General features: G+C 39.7%; 1 protein-coding gene across 2 annotated transcripts in view; it reads right to left on the reverse strand.

Annotated features, from left to right (window-relative positions):
• ptprea (protein tyrosine phosphatase receptor type Ea) overlaps window positions 1-13453 on the reverse strand; it is a 63883-nt gene that overhangs the window by 19432 nt on the left and 30998 nt on the right. For both annotated transcript variants that reach the window (XM_080305050.1, XM_026178415.2), the window contains exon 2: window positions 13058-13312. The gene's annotated coding sequence lies outside the window, so the exon portion shown is untranslated. The remainder of the gene's footprint in view (window positions 1-13057; window positions 13313-13453) is intronic.

Genomic DNA, 13453 nt, shown 5'->3' on the forward strand with positions numbered 1-13453 from the left:
ATTACTCTGGATAGCTAACTCAGCAAAAAACAGCTGTCCTTTAGTTAGGGTCAGATCCTAGTCAAACAGTTATAATCACATTTTGTGTGCTCTCATCTGTGTATTGTCCTTTGTGCATTTACCACTCAGCAGCTAGCCACCAACCGTTAGCCATAAAGAAAATAGGTCATGGGAGATGGAAGCTTCGGGGAGGGGGGGCATCTTTATTTTATTATAGGAGACATGTCCAACTAGCTTTGGGGAAGGGGATTGTCTTGGCCAGCTAGACAGCTACTCATTTCAGTGGCATGCATGACCCAGGTTACCGAAGCATAGAGTTACCTCTGTGGCATATTTGCTTATCCTGGGCTACAGAATGGAAGGCATCAGCTATAGAAAAGGAACAACTTGTGTAGATGGGATGTGATAAAAGTAGAGGATGAGATTTCTAATATAAATCAATGCAATATTAGTTAAGCACCATCTGTGTATGTGCTGGAATACTGGAAAAAGAAATGCTTACTATATATTATGTATATATATCTATGTATAATAATATTATAAAAATAAATCACATTTTATGCTTACTCTAGTATATTCCATTTATCCTATCTGCGCTGCTTTACCACACACATCTTTTTAAAAAAATGAATGCTACATATAGTGGACTGGGCTAGTGGACACTGACAGGAAAGATAATGTCATTGCTCATATTCTTTGACAGAATGCAAAGGCTGATTTCTGGCTCTAACTCATGTATCTTTCTGTGGTTTTGTGCAACTACAGGAAATTGTTTAATATGAGGCACACTATATGAGAGTAAGTTAAAGAGAACATGGAACATGTAATTTACAGAGAAGTTACAGCAGGAAAAATCAGTATCACATCAAATTTTTAAGCTCGCACTACTTTCTTGATTTTTCTAATAATTTGTTTTTTTTGTTGCTGTTTTTTTTTTTTAAATCTATTAAGAAGTTTACGGTCACTGTCAAAACCGAACCTTATTTCCTTAGCATGCCTACATATTAGTGGGCACAATCCTTGTTTCAGGAATTAAGTGCATTTAAGGCCAATCTGAGACAGCAAAGTCCTTTAGGGAAAAATGTCTTTTTTGCGTTTTCTCTACCACAACTGAGCAGGGAAACGCTAAACAAGATTTTGTGTTAACAGAACTATAAATTTACCAACTTGATTTTAGGCAAACTTAAATACAAAAGACCCAAATTTGACATTTCTCGTAAAAATCCTGTTAGGAAGGAATTACTTCACAGCTGAGTTGGTTCAGGCATCTGCTTTGAAGGCTTTCTAGCAACATTTCTTTAGAGATTTTTCAGGAAACTCTTTAGAGGGATTACATATCTAATTTGGTCTTAGAATGCCTTGGGATCTCAGGAGGAAATGACAACCATTGCTATGACACAATATGTCTGAATAACCTCGCCTACAGCACTTTGGTCAACCTGTGTAGTTAAATGTGCTTATAAATAGATTTACTTGACCTGACTGTTTCCTGTATATGTTCGTTGCCATATAAGAAATCATTTTATCATATTACCATAAAACTGATTCACCTAAAAGTCACCACTATGGAAACTGTTAGCAGAGACCTTTGGCACGTGGTGTGCACTGTGTGAGTCACAACTGATTTGACTGATTATACCCCGCTTCCTCTGAAAACCAGCGTACTTCATAACATACGCACACATGCCCAGATATCAGTAAGACAAATCACACAAATATAAAGATCTTCATTCTAACTCTAAAAATGAAAAGGAGGCCCCCTGGTTACATGAGTGGTAAAAAATATTGTTGTGAGGCAACAAGATCAATGACTCCTGGCTATGAGCTAACAAGGCGTGGGAACGTGATAGCTGGATTGTGTTCACATCTTAATAATGCGTGGCTACAAGATACAGATTCTGTTGTTTACAGACCACAGCTGGAGAGCTCTGTAGAGATAATATCGCGTGAAGCAAAAACATCTTGTGGCGACACGGCAATATTTTCCCTATTCATGTCACCAGGGAGGCTTTGTAAAAAGGCGATGTGGGAATTCTGAGTCATGGTGAATCTATTCCCAAATCAGTAGTCTGATAAATGTTTTTCCCTGACACAGTTGTGTTTTGGAGGATGAGCTATTGCTCTCTGTGGAATTGTGTTTTCCTTGTGGTGTGCTCCATGTTCTGCCATTCTTTCAGTCTAGGTTAAAAAAAAAACACCACAGAAGTGACATAATGATACCCCTGGTCTTCCATTGTCTCACTAATTAGCCCTAGGATCTTAACTGTCAGAAAGACAAGCTTGTTACAATTAGAAGATAAGACAGAGAAATTGGCTGTCCTTGCATTTGACAGAAACGGTGTTCTCGGGACTGTCAGTTCTACTGAACGTGGCTTCTCTGGGCACAGAGTCTCTCTGTCCATTCAGATACATCAGCTTGGGAATTCAGAGAATGGGTTGTGGGTGTAGGGGTGATGTGACAGGCTGAAGAGGCGGGAGGTACACTGTGTCCTTCGAGCAAAATAATGCCAGACTGTTTACCCTTTAGGTCACAAGTTTTTTTTATAGCCAAAATCTGCAGGGCAGATTATTAAAAAGGGGAAAAAGTTATCTCAGGCCTTCTTTTCATTGCTTCCTGCACAGTCCTGCTAAACTTAAACATTATCAACTTATTTATAACTCAGAAATGCCCTATTTAAGACTACATTTTGGGAGAAAATTAAACAATCAATACCAATCTCATGTCTGTCAGTTAATTTAACCTTCTATCACAAAGGTTAGCTTAGCTAAAGACAACGGGAGAGACACTGTGCACACCACAGTCGTGCAGGTGCTAGTGTCGAGCCAGCCTGTACTTCAAGAGATTTGATAACCAAACACCACACAGTAGATCAAACTTTGTATCCAGCAATTTTACCAGAATTTTGACACAAAATACATGAAACGTCTTCAAGCTTGAATACAGTTATTAGACATAGTGCAGCTCGGACTAAATGTAAGTAAGCATGTAGATAAAAAAATTTAAAAATCTACATCCACCAGTTGAGTCCAACTAACACAATTTTTAACATCCATGTGGACATTTGACAGCCCGATGGTGTTTTCTTCTGACCAAGTGCACTTGTACACTGAGATTTTATTTTACAATGCAAAGTAAGAAAGCCCTTCAGGTATTGTTACAGGAATGTCGCCTTGTCCCTGGTGTCCACAGCTGCTTTTGTACGTGTCTGCATCAGTGTACAATACCCACTTAAAGCCAACACTCTGCTATCTATGACTTCACACTTAAAAGAAATCTTCTCAAACTTCCTACTAGAATATTAACCTGTGTCACAAAATATCAAAATATTTATACTGAATGTACTCATTTACACAATAAATACGACCATAAATATAAGTAGGTGATACTTTCTTATAATAAATTCTGGAATTTAGAAATCAGTAGAGCTCTGTGCTGGATGATAATAAAATAAGTAAATTATATGCATATCTGCAGAATAATGCGCTTTGGGTTTTTGCTCTGTGCATGTGTTATTGTGGTAAAAAAACATCACTAATACAGACGCGGTTAGCAGGGGGCAGTGCCAACACACTTAAATTGTGGTTGTTACAAGAATAAAAGTGATCAGGTGACTTTGTGCATTTTCTTTTTTCGGCTGCTCTTTTGCGGTAGTACCACAACAGAACTCAACAAACACTATTCATCCAGAAAGCTGCAAGACCTGTCCTGTGTGACATGCTGTGGTTAGTTCTGTGTCTGTGTAAAGTTTTTACTGTAATATTTTGCCATCGGGGCAGAAAGGTGCAGAAAAAAGGAATAGGTGTGAAAATAAACGGTGATATTGCAAGTTGTATGATTATGTTTCGCGGTGTTTGTGGACTGAAACCTAGAATAGTTCAGCTGCTCTATCAATTTTAATCATTTCCTAAAATGTTTATTCTGTAGTGACAACCCAGCTTTTGGCGAAATGCAATAAAATGTTATGGTGTTTGGGTACCTAACTTATAGAACGTCATAAAGCCCCTAAATGTGCAGAATGCAAGTGTTAAATCAACCAGTTTTGACCAGAAAACACGGTCAACAAGTTGACACTTTCTATTTGAGTAAGTCGGCCTGTGACACGTCTCGCTGTCTCTGTGGTCTCAGTCACTGGGGAGCTGCAGTGTATAAACCTGAGCTGGGTTAGCTATTTAAAGGACAGTGCACTACATTCACAGCATTGACAGAGGAAATGGTGCTGGAGTGTCCATCTGTGCACACAGATGTGCAGAGGTTTCTCGCGCAATGTAACCTAGTTACACAAGGTTTTCAATGTTTTTTTTTAAAACTTCTGCTTCTCTTTGATTTCAAGACAACATACAAGGTTTTAAACTCTGACTGCTTCACGATTTACTCCATGCAAATGTTTAAAATGAAACTGCAGGAGCCCGGTCTTCTCCATTTTTGACCCATTAGAATCCGGTATAAGATTTCAGTTATTATACCACCAGTTTGTTCCAATATGTATAAAGGTGTTGTTCAAATTGTGTTTCCATGGCAACCTGATCAGCAATGCTGCCACCAGCGTGGCACCTGTTGGATGTTGCACATGTACGCTTCATTTTTTTTTTAAAGAAAAGAAAATCCTGCACAGAGGCACTAAATGAAAAACTGAAAAGCTGATGTCAATCCAGCCTTTTGTTTCATAAAGAAAAGTGCCTTTTAGTAAAAAGTGTAAGAGAGAGTTTTAACATTTAACATGCCCAGACACAATTCATGACCCCTGGTTATGGGCACTTTTATTTCTGTTTCATATTTATTTAACGTTAAAGTCTAGACACTGATTTACATATTTGCCTGCAAGTCTTACTAAAATACACAAAATCTCTGTCAGTTTTCTCAAGACTCCAACATGATCAGGAGTTAAGCAACCAAATCTGGCACAAAGGTACATCTTAGGCACTTGAAGGTTCTTATCCATAGCAGATATTATAACATCATGTTGCCTAGCAACCACCTACTACTGTGTCATGTTATAAAAACACTGCATTGTCATTTATCATATCGCATTTTCATTTCATGGCAATAAAATCTCATTTACACCCACAAAACTTGAATATTATGATATCTGATATATTAGTATGCCGCCACATTGCCTGGCAACCACATAACAATGGTTGAAAATTGCTAAAATGATGTTTATGTGGTAGAAGAGGGCAGGATCATTCAGTAGTAAATGAAAATATTCTGATTCTAACTAGAATCACCTTTCATGTGTGCTAAAATGCAAATTAATAGCATTTTAATGAGGTCAGGTATCAGTCAGTAGAGGTCTAATGAAGGCTAATGAAAATTAGAAAACTGGGGGAAAAAGTTTCATTTACTGGGTGTAAATTTAAGTTCTGTTCTATACGGAACTTATGATAAACCATACGTTTATCTGATTCCTTGATCAGCTACAGATTCTAAGTCAATTAAAAGTTGAACATGTGTCAAAACTGAAGTATAACAGCATGAAAAAGGGAAAATGGTAAAGCCATTCACCACACTACTGGTCCTTAAAGTATGACAGTCTAAAGTTGCAAGTGTTGCAGCACATCTAAAATCCAGAAAATCCACAAGGGACCCACCCAATCTTACATCTTCACTCCATCCGAGATAGAGTTCCTTGCAAGATTACCAGCTTTAATTTACTTTTTATATAAATGAATAAATTACCTTGAATATGTAACTATACATACTTGATCAATTTCAAACTGAATTTCTATTGTTACTGTGGCCCACAAGGGGGCCCCGAGTCACACTTTTGGAATCACTGGTCTAAATTACACCAACTAGGTTCAGTGCAACCAGAGACAAGTAAAGATAAAGCCATTTATATTAATGTTATTAGTTTAGGAGTAACAAGCAGTGCAGAGTAACAAAATGCACTTCAAAGAGTCTCTAGTCAATCAAGGACATGGAATGATTTCTGGTTTATATTAGCACAGTGTGCTAAAGGTATCAAGATAAGATAAGTCCAGCTTGGTTGCTCACTATCACTGTATATAAAAGATGAGTGTAGCCATCATGACATTGCCCAAGTCCTCTTTTAAGCTTCAGCTGACTGGCGTCATCTTGTATTTGTGAACACATGTCACAAGAAACAGGTGACTCAAACTGAAAAAGCAAGGCATACTGCAGGCTCATACAGGAACAACTGTCAATCACATGGTAGGCTCACCCTTAAACATAACCTTCTTTACTGTAAATGTGACCATAATTTACAAAATCAACACAATTTTGTATTAAATGTTAATCCTAACTATGAATTGTGACCATAAATACATCAAGGAGGTGTTTCCTGAGGTAATTTTATCAGACTTCAGTCCAATGTGCCTTCTCTTTGCAACCCCTGGCTGACCATTAGAAAGAATGCACGTTTGAGACACTGGCTATAATTACAAACCATTCAGCACTGAATGCATTAAGCGTCCATCAAGTTTAAGAGATTATAAGATGCAGTTCAGTACTTTGACACACTCTGCGGTATCTCACACTATCTATAGCACCATTTTACAGTAACAACTCTAGCTCTGCAGCACTGCTCTCTTTGCAGAGTGGGTTTCTCCCCTCTTGTGTTCCTAGCATTGTCATTAATCAGTTTGTGCCTCCTTTCCCAAGGCGCTCAGATGCCGTGGTAGCGGTAATGACCTTGGGGACCCGCTGGCTCCACTCCGCAGTGTCAGCCTTCTACCTCTATGTGAACAAATGTATCATCTCCTACAGAGATCCAAGCTGTGTGAAAAAGCTTGCACTTGTTTATCCTGTTATGTATAAATGCATAAGGCATTGTGTACTTAGCAAAATAGCAAAGAGAAAACCCTGTTACCCATTGCCAGGGGAAGAGAGTTATAGCTGGTTGCCAGGTTGAGGCCAAAATATCCTGCTGACTGAGACGTGGCCGTTTCTATGCCTGACCCTAAAGCAATGCCATTAGAGTGCCCTACCTAAAAATAAGAGCTTTTATCTGCTACATATTAGTTAAAAATAACACAGAGTGAGATCAGAAGCGATTATTGATAATCCTCTTAAAAACATTCTGGTCATAACATATCAGAGTAGCTCAAATTTAGCATAGGACTTGATGTCTCCAGTGTTTATAGCATTTAGAAGCTGCCGTCACACTCTGGTGAGGCCTTGAAACCAAGAGCATAATTGGTAGTAAATATTTACTCCAGTCTGGTGTCTGCAGCATACGCCACATCTGAGCGTACACTTTTTGAGTCTCATTTAGTCTGCGTGTTCACACAGCCGTACGTGTCACACACATGCACACAGTCACAGTTAATATTTTCCAAAGAGCCAGTGGGTTTTTAATCATTTCAGATCCACAGATTTGCACGCCTGCACAGATACTCTCCATGCATAAGTTTCTACACCAAATCTGTTAACAATTGGCAGGCAAGGCGACACTGCCTGCCATGGAATACAAACACATGGAGCTACAATAAGGATACATGGGAAACACATGTGCCGGTGCCCGTTTGAGAACCACCGCGTCAGAAATAATTTTGCTAGTGGTCGATCATCAACAACATGTGTGTCTATGCGTTTGTCTGAGCAGGTGAAAAAGGCGCCCTGTGAGACTCTCATCATGTCCTCCCAGCCCCTTATATCTTCCAACCTGACAGAGTTGAACACCGCAGCATCCATCTTTCTCCCATCCTGACACCTCTGGGATGTACCTCCTCCCCTCTTTCAATTATTCGGAGGCAGGGCAATTATGGCCTCGAATCAGAGCCACCTATAGTCTGAGTAATGCATGGCAGCTGGGCTGCAAGTGACAAAACGGGCTTGTGACACTTCTCATTGCACAGCAACTTGGTGATTATCCCCTCTCTGCTATGAACAGGCAAAAGACATGCAGAAGGAAAGAGAGACAAGAAGATAGGTAGCAGCTAGTCAGTAATATGACATATAGCAATCTTTTTGTTAACCTGTAGGGCCATTAAAAGCACAAAGTGTAACATATAGTGGTCAAATAAGGACCTAAATTACTGTATATGAGGCAACCATTTGTTGGGTTCTTTGTATTTGAGTGTATGCTCGGCCTACATTACTTGAAAATGCATGACTTCCAAGATAATTATGGTATTTATCAATCTGCATCCATCATGAGAGTCAAGAGGTGATTAAGCGGGGAGAAAGCAGCTCCAGACTCCATTCAGAGGCTCTACATGACGACATATTTAGAGCTCATGCTATATTATGTTTGCTTTTAATAGAAATTGTCTTATACTGAGATACTGTTTAGCAGTGGAAAGCTATTGCTGTCATACAAAGCTTCTGCACGTCCACACAATAATAATTCAGTTAGATTCTCTTTTATGGGTCTAGCTGTTCTGATGCATTTAATAGAAAGAAATCAATTGAGAAACTTCAGCCTTTCTGAGTCTAAGCCTCAGCAGTTGCCTTTATTCAGCAAACATCTCAGCAAAAGCTATAAAGAAAATGATGACTACCGGTCACATTATGGAAAGTTAACCTCCTTAACTGACTGTAAATTTGTTTTGGGAGGTTTTATGGTCAATAAAAGTGATTAGACAGGTGAAGCTGTAGTTACATGTGGAAAAACAACAGCTGAGTCAGATGCCATCTGGGAATCAGGTTTTAAAGAGTAATTCGGCCAAACAGACTCCTTCCCCTGACAATGTATGCCTCATCCCTATGTCATGTTATCCAAGCGTAGAAATAACAGGCAATTGAAAAATCCTGTGGGAAAGAGCAAACCCACTTCATTCAGATGAACTCAAATAAAGTGCAGTGTTAGTGCCTGTAATGATGAGTCCACAAAGCTTTTCTTCTGGTATGGGAGTTATTTAACATCCGCACGGACACAAAGACTTGGATTAAAAACAGACCTAGCTCTCAGAGGAAGAATGCCCTCCAGAGAAGGGGGTGTTCTTGCACAGAACCCCATTTTTTCAGACACAGACAGAAAGATAACCACACTCCTTTGGGATCTTCACAGGGCAGACAAGATCTATCCCCCAAAATATCCTTTCATTACCACAAGAAGGACGGGGAGGAGGGAGTGAGGGCAGCAGTGGAGAAACAAGTGATAAGCACTGCTGCGGGAGAACAAAAAGCCACTTGATTCTGAGCGAGGAAAAGAGAGGAGGGACCAGAAGGGATAAGTGAAAGGCTCACGCTGAGAGGATGAGGAGCCTGCCTCTGCTGCTCTGCAGAGATTGAGCAGACGTGTCTGCTCGGTGCAGACGCAGACCTTAAAATCCTTCTCTTTAGAACAATCCTTTCAATAAGAGACACCATGACTGTCTTTTGGTTTCTATCATGTCTCTTGACTGTCTGCAGGAAGAGCTAAATTTTACTCTTGCACAGTTCCAGTTGCCATAGCAAAATTGCTCCTCAATGAGAGATGTTATTCATCTTCAGGAATAACAGTCACTTGAACCTGGTGACAAACATATAGAAAAACAAAACACACCAGTCTTTTGTGGCATAATCCTGAATTTAGAAAGTCAGATTGTGCACTGACTGCTTTCTTCTTCTTAAAAAGAAGAAGGCAACACTCTTCCTTTTAAGAGAAAGTAAAAGAGGAAGCGTACTAATTATGTTACCCAAACTTGAACCTAACAAATTTTCACAATCCTCTTTCACGGGATCACTGCCTCTGCTGAGCATATTATGAGCACCACTTTGTTGATTAAGATTGTGTAACCTTTTTGTTTGGCCTGAATCCTATAGAAATATGAGTCATTCACTGAGGCCTTGGGCACCATAGTGAGCCTCATTGTCCTTGCTCCTAAGCAGGCTTGTTGCACAAGTGAGCAAACACACATACACACACACACAAGCCTAAGTCGAAAGCCTCTTGGAGAGTTTGCTCCCGTTTGGAAAAAGGAAGTGCAACATCCAGTCTCCGTATTGCTGACAAAAGCTTGTTGAGACCAGGCCAGTATGGTAGCTATCCTGTTGCTAATAACTCTTGACAGAGGTATGACAGTGCATCAGAAACCATAGAGGTGGCCATGACATACTGGGTATCACTAAATCTTGGCAACAGACAAACACTTTTGATCAGCAGGTCACAAACGTAACAAATAGGTGAGATCTCGGCTTTGCTAATGCCTACACCCATGAAATGGGTCGGACAGCTGTGGAGCATTACTGATAGAAGTTTACACACTGTTTGGGAATAATTTCCATATCTGCCTTTTTTCAACTTTGAACAAAAACAATGCTCTGAACCAGGTGAAAACAAAAGTCTATGCACAATTATTCTATGACCATGGCCTGTTTTTCAATCGTGAAAAGACATTTGAAAGCTGAAAAGCTATAAGAGACTGTAGCAATGTGTAGCTAGGGGGGAAAAATGCTTTGATACAAGTTGAAAGGGCATTACAACCTTCCAAGAAGAAAAAAAACGTCCTAGCCGTTATGGAAGCAGTTCAAAAGTTCCTATAAAATGCAATTTTCCTCCTTCAAATCAACTCTGGAAGGTTCAGATTCCCAGCACCTGACACGTACAATCTGGGTCATACTACTAATAAAAGCTACTGTTTTCGCACATAATTCGTTGTGTATGTAGGGCTACATGTGTGTGCATGTCGGTGCTTATGTGTGTGTTTCTGCAGTGTAAGCACATGCTGTCCTCCATCTGCTGTTTGATAGAGACTGTTTCCTTTCCTGTGCAGCCAGCCAACCAGCCGGCCTTCCTGTACTGCTCTGCTCCAGAGAGGAAACGGGAGCAAGAGAGACACACACTCTTTGCAAACTCGCTGGATAAGATACGTGCACATGCATTTGCAGCTGGAAGCACAATGATGATTTAACCACGCATTGTACCACAAAAACGCATGTAGATAGTCTCTCGATTCTCTCTCTCTCTCTCCTTCCTCCCATCTCAGGCTTGTCTTCCTTTCTGCCCTTGACTGTATTGTTCTCCTTTTCCTTATTTGAATCACCATTACTCACTACGATATTTCAACTGCACAAAAACAAAGCAGAGTGCCAAATAAAAGAAAAGTCAAAAGCATGGATTTTGTGGCGCTTTTGCAGCTGTAAAATCTGCAGTAAGTTACAGGATCTCCTCTCACTTAAACAACTGAAAATAAAGAGCTCTGCTACTGCAAAGAGGTACAAACAGTTAACTTTACCTGACATATTTTACCTCACCAGATAACAGGATATTGATCCTTTTTCTTTTTTTTTTTTTACTTATCACCAAAAGTTTCTTGTAACTGCTTCACTCATACTGAGCAAAGATTTAAAGCGGTGACCTTTGATTTAAGTGTCTAAAAGGTTTGTTTTTACACTTTCGTGGTGGTTCCCCCCATGGTTTACCTTTGTGTGCATTGTGTCTTTGTTTTACAGTAAATAAGTTCTATATTAATTTAATTTGTGGTTATGAGTGCATGACTATTTGTCTGCACTGCTGTGTGCATGTTGTACACACATGAACTAGATGGGCAAGTAATGAAACACATGTGTGGTTAACCAGCCGGTTACCAGTCAGTCTGATTCGAATCCCTGGCCTATCGATTGGTTCACGTGCACCAGGTTTGCTAAAAACTTTGGTTCACGTGCACCAGGTTTGCTAAAAACTTTTAGCATCTTTATATCTTATATTTTTATACTCGTGACCATTAACATGTGCTGTCTCTATTACATATGGTTTAGCTCACTGGGTTGAGCAGGTGACTCATATATAAAGGTAATGCAGAAGGCCCCGTTGTGGTCATAACACATAAGTGGTAAAAGCAAATAAAGCCCTAAAAATATATTTTAAAAAATGCTACTGGTTAGCTATCTAATATGAAGAACATTAGATGTTGCTCTTCCATATGTGGTTAGCTGCTGGAATACTAATCTTGGATGTGTTTGCAAGCTTCTGTAGTTAGTCAGTGCACCTACAAACATAAATCTATTCTACTATAATAAAACTTGAACATTGTAAAAAAAAAAAAAGCTTAGCTTTTTGACTTCGTAAAAGAGTTTTCCCACTCGTCCTCTGTGGTTTTTTTGCCTCGTTAAAGGCTCTGTTGTTTGGTCTGTTTTCTTTACCCTGTTTTATGCATCTCACCACCCCTCAGCTTTCAAGCTTTGTGCACAATACAATATCAACTGTGAGCCGCAGGACTTAATTGTCATCTGTATCAAAGGTGGACAAGACCCATTCCTTTTTGTCTGGATTCACTTCCATGCCTGTCTTCATTAGTTCTCCTCTCATGCCTTAAGCAGTGAGTCTTCAGTGTTAGCACTGCCGACTTTAATGTCACAACATGATTCTGCAAGCAAAAAATATGAGGTTCATAATACTTTTTAAAGGGCAAGACAATCAAATCTAACCAGAACAAGGTGCTAATCAGGTTTCTCTTATTATTATTACAAAAAAGTGACTTTGATTCGTTCCAGACTCCTGGTTGCATGCAGGGCTTTTCTTGCTAAGAGATTCTTTTTTCCCCAAAGACATGCTTGTTAGGTTAATTGGTGATTCTAAATTGGCTGTAGGTGTGATTGGCTCTCTGCATCTCTCTCTGTGAGCTCTGTGATACACTGGTCATCTGTCGAGGCTATACCCTGCCTCTCACCACATAACAGCTGGAACAGGCTCCAGCCCCTCCTGACGTTCACTCATTGCTTTTAACTTTAGGTGAAACGATTGCACTTATGTGCTTAGTCTACTCCCTAAAGTCCATTTTCAGGCAGAAAAAAAAAAACCTGGCAAATTCATACTGAAAATACAAACGAAAGCATTTTATACTCTTTATATTCATACCCTTTTAATTTGCACTAAGCTGACCAGGCTTTAACAGCAATGCACCATGGTGCCACTTCCTGTTTGCACTGTTTACTAGCTGACGCAGACAAAAGCTGGAGCCATGAATATCCAGATTGAGGAAGTCACGGAATGGCCAAGATGCAATGCAGTAAAAGGTCTATTAATATACAAAGAAAATGAAAAGCCCTGTACCAAGCAAAAGATGTGAAACACTAATCTCAACAGTGAAAAGATTTTTTTTTAAACATAAGTCAGCAGCTGCTATACAGTACAAATGGTCAGATTGCAAAGGTCACAATGTGCTGAATTACCTGGATGAGTTTTAATTCAGTGTAAGCCTTTCCTCGTATCCATAATAGCAGGTCACATGGTTCTGATCGATTCGAGTGGTCACATTGTTGTAGTTATCTCCAGGGAGTAGTTAGACAGAAGAAGGCATGTTGGAGTGACGTGAATCCCTGGATCACTTGTGGGTCTCAGCTTTTCACTTCCAGGAGTTTATCAAGCAGGAGTCAGCCAAAATGTTTGAGGAGCAGCACTGTAAGCCTTAAAGGGATTCTCACCACCTTTATTTTAGGAGAGAGGGAGAAGGACACAGAATACATTAAACAACTGACAACAAAGAGAAACATGAGGACGAGAAGCTAGAGGATGAGGAAGGGGTGATGTAGTTCCAGTCTTAAGCAGAAATGGTATGTGGCAAGCAG

Source organism: Astatotilapia calliptera, chromosome 8 (assembly GCF_964374335.1).
Source record: "Astatotilapia calliptera chromosome 8, fAstCal68.1, whole genome shotgun sequence".
NCBI classification, from domain to species: domain Eukaryota; kingdom Metazoa; phylum Chordata; class Actinopteri; order Cichliformes; family Cichlidae; genus Astatotilapia; species Astatotilapia calliptera.